The following is a 15,831-nucleotide window of genomic DNA, read 5'->3' as shown; positions in this document are numbered from 1 at the left end:
GACAACTAGACGGTAGATCCTATAATAATTCCGGGAATAAATGCACGATGTATAGATCTACAAAAAAGTTCTACCCGTTTTCCAAAGATGGCCTTGTCTAAAAGGCGGTTAAGTGTTAGCTACGAATTCTTGTACGAACGTGCACAGCAATTTGTATTTTGTAAACGAATCACGCTTGTAAGCTATTATTCGTATTTTTTAATTGAACTGAAAATGGAAGTAAATAGTTTGCATATCCGACATTGTCTTCTTTACGAATTTCACCAAGGTAAAAGTACCGCTGAAGCTCAAAGAACAATCTGTGCAACTTATGGTGACAGTGCTATTGATGACAGTACGTGTCGAAGATAGTTCCGGAAATTTAGAAATAGACATTTCGATTTAAGTGATAAACCTCGCTCTGGCAGGCCTCCAACAATCAGTGACACGGATTTGCAAGAATTGCTGGACCAAGATTCTGCGCAAACACAACAGCAACTTGCAGAAAAGTTAAATGTAACCCAACAAGCAGCTATTTCTGAAAGATTGCATGCTTTAGGTAAAATTCAGAAAAAAGGAAAATGGGTACCTCATGAATTAACTACCGAACAACGTGAAATACGAGTTGAGTCATGTCTCTCGTTGCTTTCAAGACAGAAAAGGAAAAGCTTTTTGTGGAAAATTGTAACAGGAGATGAAAAGTGGATTTATTATGAGAATCCTAAACGCCGAAAACATTGGGTAGACCCGGGACAACCAACCACATCAACGCCAAAACGTAATGTTTTTCGAAGAAAAATATTGCTTTGTATTTGGTGGGATGAATGGGGCGTGCTTTATTATGAGTTGCTTAAACCAGGAGAAACCGTTACTGGAGAACGCTACAGTTCTAAATTTAAAAAATGAGCAAAACAAATCCGAGAAAAAAGAGCATTTGCGGGATATAAGTGTCGACCAGTAATACTGCAGCATGACAATGCCAGGCCTCACAAAAGTTCAGTCGTCCATCAAACTATAAACGAATTATAATGGGAAGTTTTACCGCATCCGGCGTATTCACCAGACATTGCACTATGTGATTACCACTTATCTCGATCGTTACAAAACCAGTTAGCAGGACAACAATTACAAAGTGAAGGTGAAGTGCAAAAAATAGTAGATAATTTTATTTAATCGAAAGACCAAGCCTTTTATCGCCATGGAATTCATCAGTTGCCTGAGCGTTGGAAAAGGGTATAGTAGAAGCTAATGGCGATTATATTAAGGAGGGTGGCTAGGGACGATACAATGTTGCCATGCTAAACCATGTAAAATACATTAAAAATTTCAAAATTATAAGAATTTAATAAAATTTGGTGAACATATTCTTTAGAGTTAAATTTGACAATACAAATTTTTTAAGATTTTTCTTCTGTACAGTTATCGAGTAATTGATCACTAAAGTTCACGTGTATAAGCATAGCGTTTCCAGGTATACATTCCGGGCATAAGAAATCTGCTTTAATGCGTAATTACTCGATAACTAAGCAGAAGAAAATTTTGAAAAAAATCGTGTCTTCGCACTTGATGTTGAAGAACATTATCACCAAATTTGATCAATTTCTTATCAATTTGACGAACGTAGCCACCCTCCTTAATCGAAAGACCAAGCCTTTTATCGCCATGGAATTCATCAGTTGCCTGAGCGTTGGAAAAGGGTAGTAGAAGCTAATGGCGATTATATTAAGGAGTTTCGGTACAGGCGATACAATGTTGCCATGCTAAACCATGCTAGAAACATAAAAAATTTCAAAAAGTTCAGAATTTTATAAAATTTGGTGAACATATTATTTAGTGCCAAATTTGACAATACAAATTTTTAAAGATTTTTCTTCTACACAGTTATCGAGTTATTGATCACTAAAGTTCGCATAGCGTTTCCATATATATAGGTATACATTCCGGGCATAAGAAATCTGCTTTCATGCGTAATTACTCGATAACTAGGTAGAAGAAAATTTCGAAAAAATTTGTGTTTTCGGACTTGATGTTGAAGAACATTATCACCAAATTTGATCAATTTATTAATATTTAGACTTCTGTACCGAAAGTCCTTGATTGAAATTTGTATTTTCTTTGAGATGGTTTCATGTAAATTGTTTTAGTAAAAAACGAGTAGAACTTTTTTGTACACCTTCTAGCATATTTCCAAATTTCAACTCTCAAAGTTTGAATTCCCGATTTTCATTAGATTCGCGCGTCAACTTGCTTGAATCGTGTAGCGATCTCTCGGCAAATCCAGCTGCGTGTTTGGAGGATTAGCGTGACCGAGTTAAAAAAATCTTCGAATAAATGGTTTGGCGTAGGCATTCGAATTCGCTTCGCGCTAGCCCAGTTAGAGAGGCTAAAGGCGGCGGAGGCGATTCCGGATGTGGAGAATGCAGTGTGGCCGCTCCAGGTGAAAGTGAGTCTTTCACCAATCGACGAAGCTGGAGCAAGGCTAAAGAAGAGTGGGCCGCCCAGCCGCGGTCAACGCGGGAGGAAGCGAAGGAGAAAGAAACGCGGAGAATCGGTGCTCTCGAGAGCTGTGGGGCAAGGTGTGTTTCGATCAGGAAGCAACGAGCGATGAGTAATACAAAAAGAGCGAAAGACCGCGCGATAACCACCGCGGAGGAGATGAATAATAAACTTTCTCGTTTTATTCCGACAATGGACGTTGCCCGCAAGATCTCTCGGGGAATTTTCTTACCAACGTCACAGAACGATTCCCCTTTTTTTGGTACGTTTGACGTCACCAGAGAATAGAAAATATATTTATACCTGCGCGAGAGGTGAAAGTGTCAGAGTGACTTAACCAATCGCGTGTGTCCGGGAACGAATAATTCCTGATCACAGTTGCATTGTAGTATCAACGATTTCATCACCGTGTCATATCCAATCGGTACAATTGATTACTTAAAATTGTACGGAGAAAACTCGAACGCCAGAAATTATATCAACCGGATTCCACTAGCATGAAATAAGCGATCCCTGGAAACACGGAATGAAACCTTCATGCAGTCGGATGGAGCGATTAGGAATCATCCAAATCGGAGTAAAGCATGAAAAATTCTTTTCCGCTCGGCGTGACGTTGCGGAACTAAAAACAATTCTCAATTTTCAAGTTTCACAGGCGAGCGATTATGACAGCGAGGGTTAATTTGATATAGTAATATATCCGGGATAATTCTTCTCCATTGAGCTTGTTCGCTCGAACTTTGAAGATGCAATTTATTACGGACCCGCGTCAAGAGACCGCGCTCCCTGCTGTCCAGAAATCGATGAATCATCGACGGCTTCTTCAATTTCTATGGGGACGCATATACGATTATTTATTTTTAAACGGTTCACCGAAACAGTGAATGGCACGAATTACTTTCGAGAAGCTCGACCGATGAAAAATTGGATGTTAACTTCAACAATGAACGAGCCAAATCGCGATTCAATTCAATGGCCGTGACTGGTCAAGTAAAAGCCAGATAAATATACGTCGATATCCAATTGCCAAGACGAGGCCAGGTGACCGTCGAGGCTTCATAACAGTAGCGCGTCTTCCGCTTGTAACCCAGTGTTTCATTTATTCGGTGAACTGTGCTCTTTACGCTCAGAGTAAATGCCGTGGATGTCAACGAGGATTGGCGAGTTCAATTGACCGTTCATTTAAATTGAGCGATTTTATTTCTGACGAATAAAAATGAAGGCGCACTCAACGATTTTCTTGTTGTTAAATCAAGTGTCCTGAATCCGCAATCGCATTATTTTTCCCCACGTAAAAAAGGAATTTCTACAATTTATCCACGAGCAATCCACGTGCATCATTTAGCACGGTCCAATAATCGTGTAATTGTAGCACACTGTTGTAAATAACAATTAACCTGGAGTACGCGATTCCGCACTGTGTTGCGATTTTGCCACGTGTGTATATCGACGTCTGGATTGTCTGTAAAAAAAAATTTCAACGATGGTGAAAATATAGAAATTTCATTAAAAAATCAATCATTGAATTTTAAGTGATCCCAAACTTTCGAGCGGCCTTATACTCAGCTCTGCATCAATCATTCGGACCATCGGATATTATTTGTCATATTTTGTCTACCTATTTATCATCGAGATTCCCATTTGAAGAACCGGTTTTCTCTTCGCAAATTTATCGGACACGAAATCATACCGTGAGCAGATCTCTTGTTTGCTCTTCCTCTGCCTCGTTCTGTCTCTCGCACGAGTTGATCGGTTACACACTCTGTCAAAACTCGAGGAAGGAGATCGAGTCGGCCATCTCGCGTTTTTGACGATCCTTGCTCATAGCAACGCAATTTTTAATTGTAATTATTATTGTTTTAATTAATTAATTTAATTAGTTTTTTTTAATTCAATTTAATTTTTTTACCTTAATTTAAATTAATAAATTTAAATTAAATTAAAAATTAAAAATTAAATATTTTTAAGCACTAAGCAACTTGCAATGCGAAACAAATTAGCGATTGGCCAGTCGAAAAGAGCAGCAGTTCTATAAAAAAAGGGCGAGCACTACAATGATCACCTTCTCCGCTCGTTTACTCTACAAGAATTTTCTTATAACGCATTTCCACGAAAACTAAAAAAAAAAATGGATTAAACAGTAATTTTTTTGACGCTTTTTTTGGGAACATAACTTTCCACGCGCGGGAGTATTAAATGGTAAAACTCTAGACCGGGGTGGAAAATTATATCGCGAAAACATTTGTCGTGGAGTAAATTTTGCATTTTTTTAAAACTCGTTTCCATTTACAGAGATTTTCATTAACGAGTGTTTACACTCGCTCTTCGGTATTAAAAATGTTATATAATCGAACTCTGTCATTGCATGCGAAGAACGGTTTCATAACAAAGAAATTAATGCGGCAATCGCTTGAGCCAGACGGGGTTTTGAGCGCGTAATGTAAATAGATCGTAAGCTCTATGTTTGTAGGGAAATATTTATTAAGGGTGAATGATACAAAAGTCGAAATAATTAGAAATTGATCAAATTTGGTGATAATGTTCTTCAACATCAAGTGCGAAAAAACAAATTTTTTCAAAATTTTCTTCTGTTTAGTTATCGAGTAATTACGAATTAAAGCAGATTTCTTATGCCCGGAATGTATACCTATATATATGGAAACGCTATGCTTATACACGTGAACTTTAGTGATCAATTACTCGATAACTGTACAGAAGAAAAATCTTAAAAAATTTGTATTGTCAAATTTGGCACTAAAGAATATGTTCATCAAATTTTATAAAATTCTGATCATTTTGAATTTTTTTATGTTTTTAGCATGGTTTAGCATGGCAAAATTGTATCGCCTGTGCAATATATCCTTAAAAGGATGTCATGGTAGAAACATTATTTTAAAGTCGAACTATGAGAAAGAGTGTTTTTTGACAGGGGACAAGAGTGATGTTTGGTGACCAATGAGAACTGACGTTTGGGCATATAAGCTTTATCAATAAAATGTAAAATTCTCTAATCGAAACGAAAAACACGGTCAGGTGGCCCGCCGACGAAGAGCTCGGAAGCTACGGTTCATGAGCTCTTGTAATTCCTTACTTTCTAAATAAACACATGCAAGAGACCTCGAGCCATCTGTTCCTTTGTTGCGGTGGGTTCTTCACGTGCCCGCCATATTTTTCTACTTTTCTGAACGTATCTCATATCCTCATGAAATAATAAAATTTCATAAATATGTGGACTATGAATAATCCTGTTTCGTTTGCTTCTCGTAACTTACGAATCAGTTTCCTCGCTGCATGGAAACGCGGAAAATAAATGCATATGGTCGAGGGCTTTCAAAGAGAAGAAATAAAAACTGGACAGTAGTCTCAGGATGATTTATAAGAAGTAGTTTGATTCATTCTCTCGAATCAAACTACTTGCCTCAAATGAGCAATTCATTACTAAAGGTTATAAAAAACCATTTCAAACGTAATGAAAAAAAAAGAATCTGCTAAATCATGGTAACGTATGAAAAACGTTTGGTTCAAAGGAACAGAACCTTGTCAAATAAATCGAGGGCTTTCAAAGAGAAGAAATGAAAATGACATTTTCGTTTTTAATACGGTTGAGCAGCTTGCAGGAATGAACTGAACGATTCCTTCTCTCGCGGTGAATCGAAGAAGATTATCAGTATCGAAATAGCCATAAATCTATTGATTATATTTGTCAAGGACGCGAGGAATACCGCGAGCATACACGTGTATGTGCGATTGGCGCGTGTCACCTTCGAATCTAAAACGATCGAATGCACGTAACCACGATTGAACCGAAATATCAAACTACTTTCTACAGCACGTGAGTTTCACGAGTACCGTTAATCGCCGGTGCAAAGTAGTGCCCAAGAACGATCGCAGACTATCATTTTTACACACAATTTGTTTGTGTGTATATAGAAAATCGATGCAGTGTAAATATGCATTAAAACACACGGTCCGAACGAATATCCACGCGTTACCGTGTATTTGTGCGTATGCGTGCAAGGGACCGATATGCCGATTCGCGAAATATAAACCGCTTGTCCTCGTAGCTTCATTGTGAGATTATATGCTTTTTATTCTGTTGGAAGCTGCTGCTGGCATTGGAGACGATTAGCATATAGGCACACTGACATACTAAGATCTCATATCTATTTTGCTCGTGTAATTTCTTCAGATTCCCGGACTCTCATTGTCGCGGTTATCAGTTCGTAAGTATCCAACGAGATAAGGAATCTTTTGAAATAAATCGTCAACGATCAGCAGAAATATTAACGATTGAAAAAACACACTTGAAATGCGGGATTCTGACAATTTTTTTTCGCAAGACATTGAGTTTTTATTTTTTTATTTTTATGGAACTAAAGAATTTTCTGTTGAATCAAAAGAGCTAGAGTTCATAAACAGCCAAATTCTACTGATATTTTTTTACATGCGACGAGTAAATGATGCAGCCACTCATGCGGGTTTTGATGCGTTCTGCATACTCAAATAGATAAAGCGCGATCATATACAAGTTACTTTAATTCCAGGCTGTATACACGAGACGCACACTTGACTCGCGGGTTTTCCTCAAGTTTTCATGTTCCGCAGCGCATAAAAAAAACGTTACGATGACATTAAAAAGTGAAAGATCGTCGACGCCAGGGAAAAGTGGAGCAGCGTCGTATTATGAATATTTCTCAAAAAGCCTACTGATTCTCGACAATTCACTGGACGATGCATGAACTGTTTCACTAACTTTCTCTTTTTCAGAAGCATTTCAGGAGGCCTTGATGAAACAAATTCACAACGATTTCATCTTACGGACGTCATATTAAATTGACATGAAACGTAAAAAATGAAGACTCAATAAAATGCAAGTACGTTCGAGCATAAAAATTATCAAATTATAAATTTGACTGCAAAATAATATATTCGAGATCAAATACATAGGAGAGAGTGAGGAAAAACTGATCGAGCCCACGAGAAAGTGGAATTTTCTTTATTGATGGAAAACTGCGGAGGGAATTTCATATCATTCAGCTCAGGACATTTGTTCGAAGCTTTATTAAAAAAGAGATTTTTTTCGGAAATTTAAACAAAGTTCTCTGTTATCGTTCACTTCCCCGTGGTGAGAACTGTGGACAATGCTGTTTTATTTGTGTCAGAGTGACTTTTTGTCCGTCGCATAACGAATAGGTTCATCATTTTTTTCTCAAAAAGTCTCAACTTTATGAAAATATTTTATAGAATAAAAAGTATTTAGAAAAATCCAAAGAATACGTGTAATTTTTTTCAGAATTTGTGAAATTTTTCAATAAAATTTCAGAATTGAAAAATTCACAAATAGCTAGAAAATCTTTGGAAAAATCACGCGTATTCTTGGGATGATTCTAAACACCTTTTGTTCTATTACATTTTTTTGTTAAGTTGATACTTTTGGAGAAAAAAAATCATGAAAATTTACATCATGCTGTGTTTTGCAAAAACTGCCATCCTGGAAAAAATAAGAGGGAAAAAAGAGTTTACAATCAGTGTTCTGGAAAGGTTAGATATATTAAGGACACCTTTGATAGTGATAATATGGTTATTTAGTGCAGAAACAATAACGAAAATCAATTTGAAGGAAAAAAAACGTTAAAAATGCAAAAATAATAAATATTTTGATTCAATTTTACAAAATAAATGCCAGATTCTAAAAGAGCGCTCTCGAAAATCTCTCATATGAGATTTCGAAGAATTTTCCTTTTGTTTCTCAGTTAAAACTGTGTATTTGAAATTGTAAATTGAAATTGAAAAACACCTAGAAGCACTATAAAGTTATCTCGAACGAAATGACATTGTACTACAATGATTACATAAATATCCATGTTTTCAATAATAGTAGCTATTTTACCGCTTATCTTCAGTCAAATAAGCTGATTTTATTCATGGAAAAAATGTTGTATTTTCAAAAAAAAAAAAAAAATCGTTTCTTTTATCGGTTATTAAGTTTTTAAAGCACGTTCTCAGTCGAATGACGAAACTTTACAATTTTTCAACGAGCAATAAAACATTATATATTTTGTGAAGGTCTTCCGCTTTGCCCAGCTGTTTCGCTTTGTCCCACTCTCCCCTGAATAAAAGTGAAAAAAAAAAACACAATTCCATCGGCTGTTTACGAACTGCAAAAATGCGATTGAACGAGAAATTCTATAATATAATTTTCACCTCGAAAAAATATTCGGTTCCTAGGGCAGGAGATAAAAGGAGATGAAGACGGAGCAGTAAAAATACAGAGATGCGCCATAAGTTGATATTCTTCCGGGTGCGAGTAATATCAGCGAGTCGCGAATGTGGCATTCAGTGACCCAAAAATATCGGCATCTCATTCTGTAATCTCCGGGGAATCAACGAATGGTACACGTGCGTGTGAATGTAAAACTCGTAATATTAAACACCCACGCGCCTCATTGTTTTGTGCGGATGTGCCGCGAGCTGGCACGGGCAAAATGACGATCCCGAAAGAGGAAAAGAGATAAAGTAAGGAGGAGAAAAAGAGAAAACGAATTTAAGGAGCGCAAGCATCGATCATCGCGTCGCTCGCTTCAAGTACACGTGTATACTCCCGCGAGCAAGACAAGTACTCGTGTATATTTACATACACCTTGATATGCTATATGTACATTACGGAAACATCTTTAAATGCACGTTCGGAACCTGCATAAAAAGTCTCATACACAGTAGACATTCTTGCAGAGAAGAAAAAAATCGAAATGGATCGAAACGGACGAAGCGAGTTGTTCAAGTGCGTGCATGTGGTCAAGGAAACAGTTAACATTCTTGGAGAGCTACTAATATCCTAATTTGTCAGTTTAAATACCGGTTTATTTATGATCACTGATTAGTTGATAATTTGAAAAAATGGGAATACATATACGGCGATTCAAGACAGCATTTCCCGTGATTTTTTCGAACTCCAATCAATAGCAGCCATTGACTGTGTATTTTTTTCAACAAAAAATTTTTCAATACTTTATGAAAGGTTGTAGTTTTATTCAACTTTTGTTGTTTTTGAAAATCCCTTTCCGGCGAGGCCGCGCAGCGTTTTGTGTTTTTTGGAACTAGAGTTCCAGCGACGTCCCTGCGTTTATGGCACTCGTCGTTTCCCAACGAGCTAGCCAATACTCACACCGATGAATGGAAGATTGATCTTCGAAAGCGAAATATTGAGGGATGCGTTACCCGTAAAAGTGCGAGATTTCTAAAAAATGTATTTTTTCCACGATTCTTTTCATCCTTCGACGAAAAATGTCTGAGCGTCGCTGGCGCTACGAGCGAAGCCCTTTTGACTTCTACAAAATGATGTGTTTGCAAGGCGTACTTTTATTCGTTGAAATGTGAGTACACTTATGAATCTCAATTTTGGGGGTTTCAAAATTTCTTTCAGGCAATAAAACATTGTCAAACTTTTCTCTCACTCGGTCTACTCCCCGAAGTCGAATTTAAGTTTCAAAAATTTCAATTGCGAACTGGATCAACTTTTCCGCACAGCATGAAACAAAACCCGGATTAAAATTCAAAATAATCATCGAAAATGCTGTCGCGAGGGCGTAAGAATAATATCATTTTTCAAATAAAATAATAAAAGCACAGGCGTTGTGCTACGGTAATGGAAATCTTGCAGTACCAATGTTGCAGCTGCATCCCCGTCCAGAAGAACACACAAAATATATACCAATATGACATATATCAGCTGTTATTCGAGTTGCTGAATGAAACATCTGAAGAATTTGTCTTGCTTATCCCGTGCCAAACGACTGGGGCGGAGGACCTCGTCGCATAATTTGTAATGTTAATTCTCCAGGTACTTCTGACCGAGCCAAAGAAATCGTCGATTTTGGGTCCCGCCGAAATATACAAGCACGAAAAATCAGAGAGGGAATGAGAGAGGGCACCTAAAAAAATCGGAAGTGTGTCATCTTACGTTCGACTTAGTCGTTCGACCGGTCGACAACGCGACCGAGAGCCGTTCGTAATCCAAGTCTCGAAATACGGTGGTCCTTATGTGCATTAAATACGATGGATGAATAATTGAATGATGCATGGAGAAAACGGATTCGTTTTGTATAGTGAGGAATATATTATTTTTCAAGAATTTTAAATTATTTACGAAACGATTACAAACAGCATAGTATTTTTTGAGCTTTGCCATTTTCCGTCCTTTTAATTCTAAACAGTTTTATACGGATAGCAATAAGTGATGCACGTGAGAACTATATTTCGTTTTGTTTTCGAGTCTTATTCATCATGTCAGACTAGCACTTACTGATAAGTGAAAATGTACTGTGAATTACAAATTTTGATTGTTGGCGTAGTAAATTTTATGATAAATAGACGAATATACGTCGAATACGTGTGACATTTTAACATAGAGGAGAGCGGGGCAAAACGGGATACCCGAAAAATTTGGGAAGTGTTTTTGACTTTTTTTCCTCAACTTTTATATTTGTCCGAAAATGAAAAAAAAATATATTTTTTCCAAAATATTATATATTTTTTTAAATTTTCGTTACTATCTACAAAAGTAGTACGACAGATGTAGGGGAACGTGAGGCAAAATGGATACCATAAGCAATTAAGGTATCCACTTTTTGGTCGAGGATAGCTCGACCAAAAATTATATCTGATTGGAATTTCCGTACTTCGTGATGCAATAAAAATCTAAAAAAACTCAACAACATTTGGAAAGCTATGAATAACAATTATCAATAATAATATTGCCCAAAAGTTGATAACAAATTATTTAAACAATTAATTATTCAATAATTTTGCGGTGACGTATTGTTTTTTTTTACGAATCAAATGTGTGTATTTTTCCGATGCTCATGAATTTTTTCGGAATTTTCGTGGATCTTTGAAATTTCTTGAAAAAATTTGGAAAAAAATTTTAAAAAATTTGAATTTTGGATATGTTTTAGAAGACATATTTGCCATCAGTTTTGAAAGGTCTCAAGGTTACTGGATCAAAAATGTACAAATAGAGCCACTTAAAAAATTTAAGAAAGGGAATTTCGAAAATCCACGAAAATTCTGAAAAAAATCATGAGCATTTAGAAAAATGCGCACATTCGATTCGTAAAATAAAAACAAGGGTTTACTATAAAATTGTTAAAAAATTATTTATTTAAACAATTTATTTATAACTTTTGGGCAATATTATTATTGATAATCGTAGTTCATAACTTTCCAAATGTTGCTGAATTTTTTCAGATTTTTATTGCATCACGAAGTACGGAAATTCCGATCAGGTACAATTTATCGGCTGGGCTATCTACCCAGTAATATCTTAAGCTAGATGTCTCAGTTTACATATATGTGTGCTGTCAAAACTACTGCTGTCTTCAAAAATTGATTTTTCACAGTCATTTTTCATATTCAGTCAAAAAAATTATGGGGCAAAGTGGACTTCCCCTCGAAAAAAAATGCCCTACTGACGATTCTGACTTGATGTCTCGAATATATGGTGAAATCAAATGAAATTTGAAATTATTTTAAAAAATGGGGCAAAGTGAACTTTTTGAAAAAAAAATTTTGTGTCGACATTTCCCAATTTTTTTCATAAAATTCAGATTTTATTCGATTTCACTGTACATATGCATGAAACAAACATCTCAGTTCATCCTGAGTTCGAAAAAAAGTTTTTGAAAACTTATATTCTTTTACTTTTGGCGAATCTCCTTTGCCCCAAATTCAAAATTTCAGAAAAATCCACTTTGCCCCAGTTCCCTTAAGGAGTTTCGGTACAGGCGATACAATGTTGCCATGCTAAACCATGCTAAAAACATAAAAAATTTCAAAAAGTTTAGAATTTTATAAAATTTGGTGAACATATTCTTTAGTGCCAAATTTGACAATACAAATTTTTTAAGATTTTTCTTCTACACAGTTATCGAGTAATTGATCACTAAAGTTTACGTGTATAAGCATAGCGTTTCCATATATATAGGTATACATTCCGGGCATAAGAAATCTGCTTTAATGCGTAATTACTCGATAACTAAGTAGAAGAAAATTTTGAAAAAATTTGTGTTTTTGCACTTGATGTTGAAGAACATTATCACCAAATTTGATCAATTTCTTAATATTTTGACTTTTGTACCGAAACTCCTTAATATAATAAAAAAAAATTTTACAAATTTTTGAGGGAAATTGTCACGGAAAAGTTTTGCTTTTTTTTTTTGAAAATCGAAAAACATTTTAGTGCATTTCTTGGTTTTTGGGAGTAAAAAATAGACAGAGCTTTTTAAATTATTGAAAAATTCAATATTTCCTTAGGTATCCCGTTTTGCCCCGCTCTCCCCTACATATAGTTTTTTTTTCAGGGTTGCCCGAGCATATTTTACAATATAAACATCTGAAGTGTCTAAAAACATTCTTTACTGTGCTTATAGAGAAAAACACTCTTGAGTAATTTGAATAAAAGTTATGGGTATTGGTCTTTTTACTATGGTGGATAGAACAATTCCAATTACTGCTCTTCGAATTAATGCTACAATCCAGTACGTATAATATACTGTCCCTGAGATTCTATATTCCCAATACTTTCCTCAAGTATTTCCGGCCTCGTTTTCTCCGTGTGTTTATAGGAATTCGCGATGAATCCCAAGAAAAAATAAGTGGCTTGAAAATGTACTTTTAATTAATTATTCAAAGCGTTTTTCTCATAGAATAAATTGTCGTTAACGAAAAAACACGTTAAGAAAAATTAGTTTTTGGCTTTGATCACTCCATTAAGGCTTCAATGTGAATCGAATTTCCATAATATAGTCGAAGTGAAAACTCGTGGACACTTGGAAGCAAATGGACGGGCGCGTAAGTTAAACGATCGAAAATCATAAACTATCTGGAAACACGTCTTCCTTATTTCGAGCCAAGTTAACGGCACAGTGCATGTGTTAAAGATTGTGGAATTAAAATGAGTCGAATAACGTACGAAGAGACTCGGAGGAATTCGGATTTTCGAGCGGCCTTGCTTCAGGTCCTTACCGGAAGTTTTTTCAGTACGGAATTCTGTAATAAACGGTAGATGCTGCAGGGGAATTTCGGGTATCTTCCAATCTAGTATTTCATCTTTTCATAAACCCTCATATCATCATTAAAATTCGATCGCGACAGCCTCAGTTTCCAAGGCACATGCGAGATTGCTGTGTTGAAAAAGCACACCGAAGAAATTCGATTAATAAAAATCGGTCATTCGAAACGCACCGTCAAATAAATTTCGTGTGCGCGCGGAGCGACATTTTTGGGTCCTTTTACAGTTACTTCATTTGCTGGTCAATGAAAATTTGGGTGGAGCAGTCTAAAAGGAAGAGAGATTTTCCGATTCTCTGCACGCGTAAAGTTGAGTTCGGTGCGAAGCGAAGCTCCGCTTCATCTTTCGCGGCGTCTGACTGAGTTCCGAACACAATGCTGCTCGATAAATATTAGCTAGAATCGAAAAACGGGTTATCCAAATTAACACTAGATACGAATTCGTAAGGGTTGATACCGATATTGTCTCAGCTACTCGCGATAAGATAATGAAACGCCTGAAAAAAAGGAATTGAACATTGAAATGTTCGCAATGAAAGACCTGCGCGGTTAGAGCTCCGAATCGGAGAAATCGCGCTCTCCCATTGCTCGAAATCGCGGCAAGAATTTGCCCGAATTCCTTCAGCAACGTGCACGCGCATGCACGCGAGTACGATACGAAATAACGAGAGAAATATTTGATCGCGAGACAATCGGAGAACACAAGAACGCCGCGAAGCAGTCGAAAGTACGGCGATAGCTCTTCGACGAAAAAGGCGAAAAAATGTTTAATCTTCGACTCATCCTCAATTCCGGTTTTAAAACCCGAGCAACGACGACGTTACGATATTATTCTTAATAACGAAGCAAGATCCGTGTGAAAGCTGAGGAATGGCAGCGCGCGAAGTACTCATGCAAAGAAAGAAGCAGGGAAAGAGGCGAGACGCTCCATAGAAACGGAAGTTCTATCACGCTCGTCATACACATCATGAATGGCTGCTGACGTCAATGAGAGCTCACCTGGGGCTTTCGGAAAAATTGCGCAATTTCACCACGCCGCTTATTCCCTCTCCGGTTCTGTATATAAATTAATGTATATATCTATGGAGCAAGTGCGCAGTGCGTCGGACGGCCTCGAGCGAAATCAGCACGCTCGTAATAAATTCAGCTTTCCTTTGAAAAATACTCGGGGAAAAAGGAAAATAAGAGATTTGATGACGCGCGCGCGAGCGCGCGCGAACGATTGTCCATTTTACCTCCGCCTATTTATCCTTTCTTCAAATTCGTCCAAACGGATCTTGTGCTCGAAAACGTCGTTTCACTCTCGCACTCGTTTGGGACGACGAAAAATCTTACATATTCTTTTATCGTCATCGTACGAGCATTTCTCATGACGTAAGGCCACGAGAACTTTTAGGATTAACGGTGAGGCGCGTTGTCCTCAATTTTATTTTCAACGATATCGGTTCATCGTCGTACAATTGTGTATTAAAGTTTATAACTCTTAACGCATTCTCATGGACTCCGGATATTCCGGACAAAGTTATAGTCTTGATTCGGTGATCTTTTGAAAATCGAGAGTTTTTTTTTTTTATAAACGGAAACTTTTTTTTCATAAATGCTTCCGTCTTTATAAGAGCTTTTTTATTTAATTATTTTTGCTTCCTCATAGAGAAAGCTAAGTGATGATGAAATTTTTTTTTTTCCAGCTTTCAATGTTAATGTGCTCAAAATGCTCAAAATGTACCAAAACATTGAAAAATCATATCTAGAAAAAATGTCCGGATGTGTGTGTGTGTGTGTGTGTGTGTGTGTGTGTGTGTGTGTGTGTGTGTGTGTGTGTGTGTGTGTGTGTGTGTGTGTGTGTGTGTGTGTGTGTGTGTGTGTGTGTGTGTGTGTGTGTGTGTGTGTGTGTGTGTGTGTGTGTGTGTGTGTGTGTGTGTGTGTGTGTGTGTGTGTGTGTGTTATATGGCACTGTAAAATTAAAACGCTTATAACTCGGAAACGGTTTGAGATACAGGGCTACCCTTTTGCACAGATGTTAATCTATACAAGCTCTTCATTCTCTGACAATTTTGTCAGAATTTGTAAAAAATTACGAATCCTACGACGTTTTAAAATTTTCATAAAAAGGGTGTCGACGCTCTAACTTTCGAAAATTTTAAGATTTATTAATAATTTTTTTTTTTAATAAATAGACTATCATAATAGGAAGGTTGGTATTGAATTTGGGGAATATCGGTTGAGAGGTTTAAATTTTATGATTTTTTGAATTTTACGAAAATATGAGTTTTTTAAAAGATCGTCTAA

At 36.6% G+C, this 15,831-nt stretch overlaps 1 protein-coding gene across 2 annotated transcripts in view; it reads left to right on the top strand.

Moving 5' to 3' along the window:
• The first annotated feature begins 1,016 nt into the window (after positions 1-1,016).
• dyl (dusky-like) overlaps positions 1,017-15,831 on the top strand; it is a 52,710-nt gene continuing 37,895 nt past the window's right edge. The window contains exon 1 of one of the 2 annotated variants that reach the window (XM_043414049.1): positions 1,017-1,117. The gene's annotated coding sequence lies outside the window, so the exon portion shown is untranslated. Of the gene's footprint in view, positions 1,118-9,837; positions 9,849-15,831 lie in introns of those variants that run through there. The other variant, XM_043414050.1, reaches the window with a different exon arrangement.

Source organism: Venturia canescens, chromosome 3 (genome assembly GCF_019457755.1).
Source record: "Venturia canescens isolate UGA chromosome 3, ASM1945775v1, whole genome shotgun sequence".
NCBI lineage: Eukaryota > Metazoa > Arthropoda > Insecta > Hymenoptera > Ichneumonidae > Venturia > Venturia canescens.
This window is presented reverse-complemented; position numbering and strand designations above follow the sequence as displayed.